Consider the following 11135-nt stretch of genomic DNA (forward strand, 5'->3'; position numbering starts at 1 on the left):
ATCAGCCCAGAACTACACAGGAGGAGTTTGTGAATGATCTCAAGGCAGTTGGGACCAGTCACCAAACAAACCATTGGTAATACAATATGCCGCCATGGATTGAAATCCTACAGCACCCTCAAGATCTCCTCAAGAAGGCACATATACAGGCCCATTTGAAGTTTGCAAATGATCATCTAAGCCAGAACACTGAAGATGGGTCGTGGGTGGTTCTTTCAGCATAACAATGACCTAAAACATACTGTCAAGGCAACAAAGGAGTGGCTCAAGAAGAAGCACATTAAGGTCATGCAGTGGCCTAGCCAGTCTCCAGACCTTAATGCTATAGAAAATTTATGTAGGGAGCTGAAACTTTGAATTCCCAAGCGACAGCCAAGGACACCTTAAGGATTTAGAGCAGATCTGTAAAGAAGAGTGGACCACAATCCCTTCTGAGATGTGTGCAAACCTGGTAACTGACTACAAGAAACATCTTACCTGTGTGCTTGCCAACAAAGGTTTCTCCACCAAGTACTAAGTCATGTTTTGCTTGTGGATCAAATACTTATTTTACTCACTGAAATGCAACTCAAATTATAAGATTTATATCATGTGTTTTTTTCTGGATTCTTGGTTGATATTCTGTCTCTATCATTTAAAATACACCTATGATAAAAATGATTGACCCTTCATTTCTTTTTAAGTGAGAAAACTTACAAAATCTGCAGGGGATCAAATAATTATTTTCCCCACTGTATATTGCACCTTTACAGACATTGAAGTCTGTAGGACCAAACAAGAGAATACCCTAAATAAAAAAGCTTGTGCCCTTTTCTGATCATAGGGTGTAGAGCATAAGGCGACTGAGCAAACAAGTGTCATTCGGGACAATTGAAAAGAATGGGATTCTATATGTTCAGCGTAGTCAGGTGTAGTAACGTGTAGAAAAAAGCTCAAGTGTGAAGGGAGCTAAGCTTAAAGTAATGCTTTTAGTAGTTAAAGCGAAACTACACTGCATCTGAGCACCACAAACCAAAAAATGCTAATTCATTAAATTTTAATATTCAAAGCAAATTTCCCCATCCCTCCATGTCTCCATGCTTAATTTGCTGAGAAATTACTTTAACCACTTGCCTACAGGGCACTTATACCCCCTTCCTGCCCAGGCCAATTTCCAGCTTTCAGCGCTGTTGCACAATGGCAATTGTGCGGTCATGCAACACTGTACCCATATGAAATTTTTGATCATTTTTTTGTGACAGATAGAGCTTTATTTTGGTGGTATTTAATCACCTCTGGGTTTTTTATTTTTTTCTTAAACAAACCAAAAACCACAGAAAATTTTGAAAAAAAAAAAAAATTTTTTCTTAGTTTTTGTTATAAAATTTTGTAAATAAGTGATTTTTCTCCTTCTCTGATGTGCGCTAATGAGGCTGCACTGATGGGCACTGATAGGCTGCACTGATGGACACTGATAGGTGGCACTGATGAGGAGGCACTGGTAGGTGGCACTGATGGGCATTGACAGGCATCACTGATGGGTACTGAAAGGCGGAACTCATATATGACACTGATAGGTGGCACTGATAGGCGGCACTGACTGGCACTGATAGGCAGGACTGACTGGCACTATTAGGTGACACTGACTGGCACTGATAGGCGGCACTGACTGGTACTGATAGGTGGCACTGACTGGCATTGATAGGTGGCACTAACTGGCACTGAAAGGCAGCTCAGATGGGCACTGATATGTGGCATTGATGTGGCACTGATGGGCACTGGCAGGTGGCATGGATAAGCACTGACAGCTGGCACTGATGGACACTGACAGGTGGCACTGCTGGGGCTACACAGATCATCAGGGCACACTGATCATCAGTGCTCTGATGATCTGTGTACATGTCCCCTCCAAGGAATGCCGATTACCGACTCTCCTCTCCTCTGTCAGCGTGACAGCTCGTGAGGAGAGAAATGCTGATAACCGGCATTTCCCTATTTACATGCGATCAGCTGTGATTGGACACAGCTGATCACATGACCGAGCCAACATCTTTGGCTCTTTCCGTGGATCGGTGATCCGCTGTGTCCGAGGGACACAGCACACCGCCAATCGCCGCGCGCTCCCAGAGCTGCACATGCGCAGTTAGAATGGGAGGACGTCATATGACGTCGTCCCAGAACGAGAGAACCGCCTTGTGTCCATCATTTTACTATATGGCGGGCAGGAGGCGGTTAAAAAGCTCCCCCCAGTATTTCTGGTCATGGCCATCTTGAGTAAGGGCAGATGATGTAACATGTATTTGCTGGAATTCCGCTGCCCGTAGCTCAGGCATACATGCAGGACAGTGCACTTAGCTTAGAAAACTCATCCTCCCTTCCTAAAGACTACTGGGATGTATGACATCATTTGCCTAGACCAGATACCTAGAAGTAACTAATATGATATACTTTGCTATCTATTTGTAAGCAAGTTGAAATGCTGGTTATTGAGAACGCTGCTGCCCCAGCCAGGAGGGAAACAGTTAACCTGGTTTCCCACACTTTCTGCTGAGCTCTGCCTCTCACCCTGTGCTGATAATAAAAGGGGGAGGGCTTTTTCCAGACACACAAACTCTAAATGGAAAAATACACAGACAAGACACAGCATGTAATCTACAGTTGTTTTTTTTCTGGTAGTTTCTCTTTGGCTTGGTTTCTAGGTACTCCCGGAATACATATTTTTGTTTGATTATATTTTTAGGTACCTTGAGGCTTCTTTTTGGAAGTTTTGCAATCTATAGTTGTTTACAGAGAAGAGAGAAATGGGAGCAGTTCCAGCTCGGAGAACAAGCCTGCCTGCTGTAACATCAACCATGTAAGGGGATTGCTGGGACCAGCATTCCACACTGAAGACACCAGTTCTGGAGACCTGCCACTATGGACTCTGCCATGAATGGACTCTCATCCTGTGCAGGTATGCTGGGGCAGCCACAAGTCTGAGTTAGGGATTAGATAGGAGAAAGACTATTGCTGTTATTATCTGGAATAACCAAGTTTTCCAGTAAAGCTTTTGAAACTTTGCCTTTGCCTGTTCTGATGGCACTAAAGGAGTGTATGTAAGTAACCGGCACACATAGTCTACAGAGTGGGTCACTAAAGCACAGTGGCGTATGAAGACAGCACTGCAGAAGTAACGTGGTGTGGAGTAAAGCAAGTGGTTGACAAACAAGCAGCCTGTCATGAAGTGTGTGCCTGTGACAGGTGGGGCAGCCTGTTGCAGAGAGGAAGTTGTTGCCGGAACTCTCTCCATGTGTGGTCCATCTCCCATATCAATGGGAGCAGATCAGTGCTGCAGAGGTTCTCAGACTGTGCGCAGGTATTGAAGTGAAAGAGCTAATGCGGAGTATGTATGGAGTCCACACTAGGTGCTCGGCAGAACTTCATTCAGCTACTGTGAGTGAATTAGCGGAAACACGCTAGACAGGTGGAGTGGGCATAGGCTCAGTGTGTGCCTCCTAAATGCAAAAGAGACAGTACAGTGTACATTGGCACGTGGCATCAAAGCGTTAACTGGAGGACAGTTTATGTTCAAGTGTACACGGTGCATGGCACAAGTAAAGGTACCTCATGCGTAAGGCAGTGACCCTTTTCCAGTGTTTCTCAACTCCAGTCCTCATGGACCCCCAACAGGTCATGTTTTCAGGATTTCCCTCAGATGAAACAGCTGTGGTAATTACTAAGGCAGTGAAATTGATCAAATCACCTGTGCAAAATAATGGAAATCCTGAAAACATGACCTGTTGGGGGTCCATGAGGACTGGAATTGAGAAACACTGCCCTATTCCAAGGTGCCTAGCGCAGCCCAGAAGAACCCACTGGGGTAGGCCTTCCATGTGACCCACACTTGGTGCCCAATGAGGAGGGGACCATGGAGGGAGTACCAGTCATTTGCCCTACATTTTTTAGTAATGCTGAGGATTAAAAATAGTATTGATTGAGAGAGAGAAATTCCGCTTTAAATAGTACAAATTTCACAGGTCTTTACATCACTCCTAAAAAACTACAATGAAGACCGTACAGTAAAATATAACAGGTGGAAAATGTTGGATCTCCATGGGGTTTGCAGTCTTGCATTCATCAGTGTTATGGCCATTCTCACTTCCAGCCTGCTTACATCAATACAGCAATAATGGGGGACAGAACCTATTGATAAAAATACTACAAAAGACAGATTAAATGATGACATCAGTGCCATTTTTACTGACCTCAAAAGAGCACTCAGTTGTCTGAAAGGTCATACATTACCGCGCAGCACCTGATACGGCTTTGTGTTCCCAACACACCTCAATCAATAACCGCACAGTGCCTGCCATAAATAACTGTGTCTGGTAGGCATTAGGAAGCATGTCAGCTGATGCGTGGTACTTAATGTCACAATGGTGTCCTTCTCTAATGAGCCCATGGGGAAGTCATGCATAGCTCACCTAGTCTAATGTCCAATATCTTTGCATGTAATTTATGAGCGCTGGCGTTACAGGGAATTGTGGTAAAATTTTACACAGGAAGAAAATCATTTTTCATTTTTATGTTTTTCAGTGGTAGCGAAGGGACTCTGCTCCAGCTGAGTGCAAACCCTCAATACAATTGAACAGAGATTACAATGTGAATGCATGGCCCAGCGGGGAAGATTCTGACAAGTGGCTGTGCAGCCTGGAGGAAGACACACAGCCGAGGTCACAGTAAATAGGGGCCAGGTGAGCAAAAGATTGGGAGCAGAGGCAAGCTAAAGTGGTCTCCCAGGCGATTATTTCACATCTGATAATTTGATTTTTGATATTCATTTCATTTTATTGAGGATTCCCCAAAAATCCCTTAAAGTGGAGCTCCACCCAAAAGGGGAAGCTCCACTTGTCTGTCTCTTCTTCCCTCTACTGCCATATTTGGCACTTTTTGGGGGGATCGGGTACCTGGCTTTGACAGGTACACGATCCCACTTCCAGCCCAGTTTGCAGAGATGAACTTAGCTGGAAGTTTGGGCCCCCTCCTTCCCCCCGCAGTCTTCTGGGACACTTCACAGGTCGGAGAAGACTGTGGGACCAGTCTCAAGGTGCAGCGCAATGCGCGCATGTGCAGTAGGAAACCTGTTGTGAGGCCGCAAGGCTCCACTTCCAGTTTTCCTTACTTGCAATGCTGGCACCGGAAACCAAGGGGCTAGTAATGAACTAGCCCTAGCTGGACCCCCGGACAGGTAAGTGCCTTTATATTAAAAGTCAGCAGGTACAGTATTTGTAGCTGCTTACTTTGAATTTTTTTGTGGGGAGCCTGGACCTCCTCCTTAAAGAATATGTAAGCCCAACATGTCATATTCCTGTGCGTGTTCCTGCCAGTCCTGCTGCTTTCCTATTACAAACTGACCACACTAGGCTTGAGAGCACAGCCTGGTGAACAAAAGCAAAACAGGGTGCATTCTCCTCGTGCATTACCGTGGTGAAACACAAATTTATTTAAAAGCATAAACGTGCATACTCACAAACCAAAGGAGGATAAAAGCAGAGAAGAAGAGTGTAAGGATGGTCCAAAGTGATGGTAGACCCTTGGTGAGGTAGGCTAATGCTTTTCGGGAGACGTACTCCCTTCTTCAGAGCACAGCCTGGTCAGTGCTCTAGCTGTGCTGAGAACTTAGCCTGTTTACCACCAATGATCAGACTTGTCCGGAGGAGAGGGTTTACAGATACTTCAAGGTCTGTTCACACCAGCAGCTGCTGGTGTGCTGTAAGATGACAGTGGTGGCAATGCACCATCCCATACTTTTTAATGCAAATTTTATTGAAATGTTCACAAAGCGATATTTCATTTAATTTTACTGGTCATAGCACAATCTGGTGCAGTAGTTTGCACTGGGATGCCACATGCTGTGCTGAAAAAAGTACCACACACCTTAATTTTTATTCACCAATGCAATGCAGCATGAAGTGGACTGATAGGAGACAAAGCATTTTTCTTTGTTCTGCATTGGCACTGCACTGGGCAGGGCTGCCCAGCTCAGCCCCACAGCACCTGGCATGAATGGACTCTTAAAGTACAATAAATGTAAACCCTAAGGCCTAGTTCACATGTGCGGGGGTGGGGCAGTAAAACCAGTTGGTTGAGCCAGAGTTTTACCACCCTCCCTGCCTGCCACAATGTGCAAATATTAGTTGGAACATCTTGCCGAGAGATTACTACATTGACAATGCTGATTGGAAGTCTTCAATAGGTTTTGGCTTTTTGGAGGAAACTTTGCAATGGGCTACCACTTACCACTGGCTCCAAAGTATGTCCTTGTTCCAAAAAGAAGGAAATGGCAAACTGGTTGGTCATGAGCAAATATCTGGAGGGTTATGCATTATGTGTATTACTTGTAGAGACACCCAATCAATGTTACATGTCTCGCCCGTAAAAGAGAGTTTGTGAGCACTAAAATTAATTTTAGTGTATTTTTTTCCCTGAAAATATAGATTTGATGAACCGTTTTGGAAATATAGTATAAGAAAGTTGCAAATACCATATTTTTGTGTCACAGGGTCTCTGCGTTCAGAAAATGTTTAAAGCGGAACCGCACTGCATCTAAGCATCACAGACAAAAAACTACTACTTAATTCATTTTTAATATTCAAAGCAAACTCACCCATCCATCAATCCATGTCTCCATGCTTTATTTTTTTGAGAAATCACTTTCAAACATACCCCTAGCATTTCTAATTGCGGCCATCTTGAGTAAAAGGGCAGATGATTCATGTAGCATTTACTCCCTGGAATTCATTTGCCCTTAGCTCAGGCATACAGACAGGAGGGTGTGCTTAGCTGAAAAAGCCCCTCCTCCCATCTTGAAGACTCCTGGGAAGTATGATATCATTTGCTTAGGCCTGGAAACCAGGAAGCAAGTAAAGAAATGTAAAAAAAAGTTTAAAAAAGTCAATATGATATACTTTCCTATCTATTTAGTAATCATAGCAGCAAAAGGATTAAACAGTCAATGTTGATTGAGAGAGTGATGTTCCTGCGGAACTTAATTTTTCCACAATGCAAATGTGCACAAACACATGTAAAGGCACATAAAATTAGAAAGAAAGAAAGAAAGAAAAAGAGAAAGAAAGAAAGAAAGAAAGAAAGAAAAAGAAAGAAAAAGAAAAAGAGAAAGAAAGAGAGAGAGAAAGAGAGAAAGAAAAAGAAAAAGAGAAAGAAAGAAAGAAAAGAAAAAGAAAGAAAAAGAGAAAGAAAAAGAAAGAAAGAAAGAAAAAGAGAAAGAAAGAAAGAGAAAGAGAAGGAAAGAAGGAAAGAGAAAGAAAGAAAAAGAGAAAGAAAGAAAGAGAAGAGGGCAGCACGGTGGCTAAATGGTTAGCACTTCCGCCTGGCAGTACTCGAGTCGTTGGTTCAAATCCCAGCCACGGCACCTCCTGCCTGGAGTTTGCATGTTCTCTCTGTGCCTGCGTGGGTTTCCTCTGGGTACTCCAGTTTCCTCCCACACTCCAAAGACATGCTGGTAGGTTAATTGGCTCCTGTCTAAATTGTCCCTAGTATGTGTATGTATGAATGGGAGTTAGGGACCTTAGATTGTACACCCCTTGAGGGTTAGGGACTGATGTGAATGTACAATATATATGTAAAGCTCTGCGTAAATTGACGGCGCTATATAAGTAACTGAAATAAATAAATAAAAAAGTGAACTGAATGGATAAACTCTTAGGGAAAAAAACACTTTGCAACAGCTTGTAATTGTGCATACAAATGCAAGTAAAACACATGACAACATGCATGAAAAAATGTGCAGTAAACATGCAGTATCTGGTGCAAATGGATTCTAATACTCACCTACCCTGTTGTACTGAAGAAGCATTTCATGCTGAAACATTGTATCTTCTACAATCCACACTTGTAGGACTTTCTGTGCTTCACCCAATAGCTCCCATGTCACTACAGGGCACAAATGTGATGTAGGGGCCAGCGGAGGGAACCACATTATGCCGTGGGAGACTAGGCTACCAACAAACCCAAAAGTGTGCCAGATTCTGAGGATCATTCAGCAAGGTTATCTCATCAGCACAGAAGTGTTTGGTGCTAGGGGAAAGGTGAGCATTAATTGCTTGCTTTGCTGGGAATTGCTGCTTCCCCTTCTAAAAATAGAGACAGTTTCTTTAAAGTGAAATCCTCTGCTTAATTAGAAAACAGGAATAATGGCCTCAATATAGATCATGCCTCTGATTGTCAGTTTCCAGTTCTGTGGTCATAATGTATGTGTGGGAGTAAAATGAATGACAAATCAACTGGCCGTTCTAACAGCCCAGGCAAGTTGGTGATTTGAGTACTTCTATACATTTTTGTGTTGAAAAATAAAATACAAAAAGGGTAATACAAATAATTGAGAATATTTAAATTGAGAATGTGTACTAAAGAATCTGTGTATAAAAAATGCACTGTGAGAATGTGTGAAATATTTGCACAGGCACAGCAAATGGTCACCATAATTTGCATAATACATTTTTTTTCTAGGATCGTCAGCTCCATCTAATGGCAATAATGAGGTATTTTTTCTTATTGGAGTATTTCAGGAAAATACAGCATTATTGCCACTAGATGACACTGATGATCCTAAGAAATAAACATATTAACCGCTTCCCGTCCACCCTATAGCAGAAATACTTCTACAAGGTGGCACAGATGCGCAAAATCACGTATCTTATTTCACTTACATAGTTACATAGTTAGTCTGGCTGAAAAAAGACAAAAGTCCATCCAGTTCAACCATATAAAAAAAAAGTTATAATCCTATACCCACAGTTGATCCAGAGGAAGGCAAAAACCCCAGTGAAGCATGATCCAATTTGCTCCTGCTGGGAAAAAAATTCCTTCCTGATCCCTCGAGAGGCAATTGGATATTCCCTGGATCAACTTTACCTATAAATGTTAGTATCCAGTTATATTCTGTGTATCTAAGAAAGAACCCAGGCCTTTTTTAAAGCATTCTACTGAGCTGGCCAGAACCAACTCTTGAGGGAGTCTATTCCACATTTTCACAGCTCTTACTGTGAAGAAACCTTTCCGTGTTTGGAGATTAAATTTCTTTTCCTCCAGACGTAAAGAGTGCCCCCTTGTCCTCTGTGATGACCTCAGGGTGAACAGCTCTACACCGAGTTCACTATATGAACCACTGATGTATTTATACATGTTGATCATATCCCCCCTTAATCTCCTCTTCCCAAGAGAGAATAAATTCAGTTCCTCTTATCTTTCCTCATAGCTGAGCTCCTCCATGCCTCTTATCAGTATGGTTGCCCTTCTCTGTACTTTCTCCAGTTCCCCAATGTTCTTTTTGTGAATTAGTGTCCAAAACTGAACTGCATATTCCAGATGAGGTTTTACTAATGATTTGTACCGGGGCAATATGATATCTCTCTCTCTGGAGTCTATACCTCTTTTAATACAAGAGAGGATTTTGCTCGCTTTAGAAACCGCAGCTTGGCATTGCATGCCATTATTAGGCTTGTGATCTACCAGAACCCCCAGATCCTTCTCCACCATTGATCCCCCCAGTTGTACTCCCCCCAGTATGTATGATGCATGCATATTCTTAGCCCCCAAGTGCATAACCTTACATTTATCAATATTAAACCTCATTTGCCACATAGTTGTCCAATTAAACAGTGCATTGAGGTCGGCTTGTAAGTTGGAGACATCCTGTAAGGACGTTATTCCACTGTACAGCTTGGTGTCATCTGCAAAGACTGAAATGGGATTTTTAAACCCAGACCCTATATTGTTTAAGAATGTATTAAAAAAGTATATATATATATATACGTGATTTTGTATTTACAAATAGGGGGCACGCACGAGCAGCGCGCGTGCCCTACCCATTGCCTGCGGCTGTCAATTACCAGGTCCCGGCTAGTAATTATTCGCAGGCTCATGGTGATTTCCGACAATCACTGACATGGAGGACTGTTTTGTTTACTAACAGTCCTCCTCCCTGTCAGCTCAGGTACACTGCTCTGGATTGCTGTGATTTATTACTTCCCTCCATGCCACCGGCCCGCAACAGGTCATGCAAAGAATTATGTAAATGTATACTCTGGCAAAAATAGATACGTTCAATAACAATAGCCTTAGAAGAGAAAAAGTTCCTTTAGCTAGAGATTGCAACTTGAGTCCTTTCCTGATATGGTGGTATCCGCTGTCTGCTGCTAGCAATGGTGGGGCCCATAAGCATTAGTGAATACTGGTAATTCAATTAAGTTGAACAAATAAGCCATGGTACTTTTTAAAGCAAAGGTCTCCTGGTACTGAGGTGTAAAAATGTTTGCATGCAGTGTCTCTAGAGTGATGACAGAAAGAGGTTGAGCATCCGCCCACTCACCAATCCCATAATTAGCACAGCCTCCTAGGAACGAGAGTTCTTGCCAATGCTCTTGTCTGTTTGCAGAGAAGTGCAGAGTTATCACCTTATGGCCTGTCAGCATGTTGAGCAGAGATGTCTGTTTGAAGACTAGACAGTGACAGTCCCAATGCAGAGAAGCTGATGTGATCCTAGTGTGGTGATCAGCATCACTGATGTGCTGAATTTGTGTGCAGAGCCCTGCAGCAGTAAGCCAGCAGTCTGTCTCTGGAGAAGAACAGCAGTCCCCCTGTGTTCAGCTCTGAATCCTACACCTAGAGAGAAAGCTAGTCCCTTGCTGTAGAATATATCTGCTCTCCCAGTAACCTTCTTGTTCCCCAGCTCTCTGATAGTTGTAGTTCAATCAGTACTCAGGATTACAGGATGTATTGGCTATAGCACTACGGGTCCCAAGATCCTCTGCTGTCCGAAAAACTGAATTCAATCTGCTAACAAGAAGTGATGTAGCAGTCCCAGTACTGGGCACTAGGGGGGAAAAAGGATTAACCATAGTCTCATGTGTAAATGTCCCTGAATGGCTTATTGATACACAATTAATGGTGAAGACATGTTGTGCCTGTAGGAATTATTAAAAAAAATTCCTTCCTGATCCCCCGAGAGGCGATCGGATATTCCCTGGATCAACTTTACCTATAAATGTTAGTATCCAGTTATATTCTGTGTATCTAAGAAAGAATCCAGGCCATTTTAGAAGCACTGATTGAATGTAATTTCTTTCATTTGTAGTTTTACTCTAACTCCCCTGCAA

At 42.8% G+C, this 11135-nt stretch overlaps 1 long non-coding RNA gene across 1 annotated transcript in view; it reads right to left on the reverse strand.

Annotated features, from left to right (window-relative positions):
- Nucleotides 1-8084, reverse strand: part of LOC149470762 (uncharacterized) — a 38219-nt gene extending 30135 nt beyond the window's left edge. The window contains exon 1 of the long non-coding RNA XR_016307999.1: nucleotides 7810-8084. This is a non-coding gene — a long non-coding RNA (uncharacterized LOC149470762). The remainder of the gene's footprint in view (nucleotides 1-7809) is intronic.
- Nucleotides 8085-11135: the final 3051 nt, after the last annotated feature.

This window comes from Staurois parvus, unplaced genomic scaffold (genome assembly GCF_062004578.1).
Source record: "Staurois parvus isolate SC_StPar_1 unplaced genomic scaffold, SC_StPar_1.0 ptg000031l, whole genome shotgun sequence".
Taxonomy (NCBI): Eukaryota; Metazoa; Chordata; class Amphibia; order Anura; family Ranidae; genus Staurois; species Staurois parvus.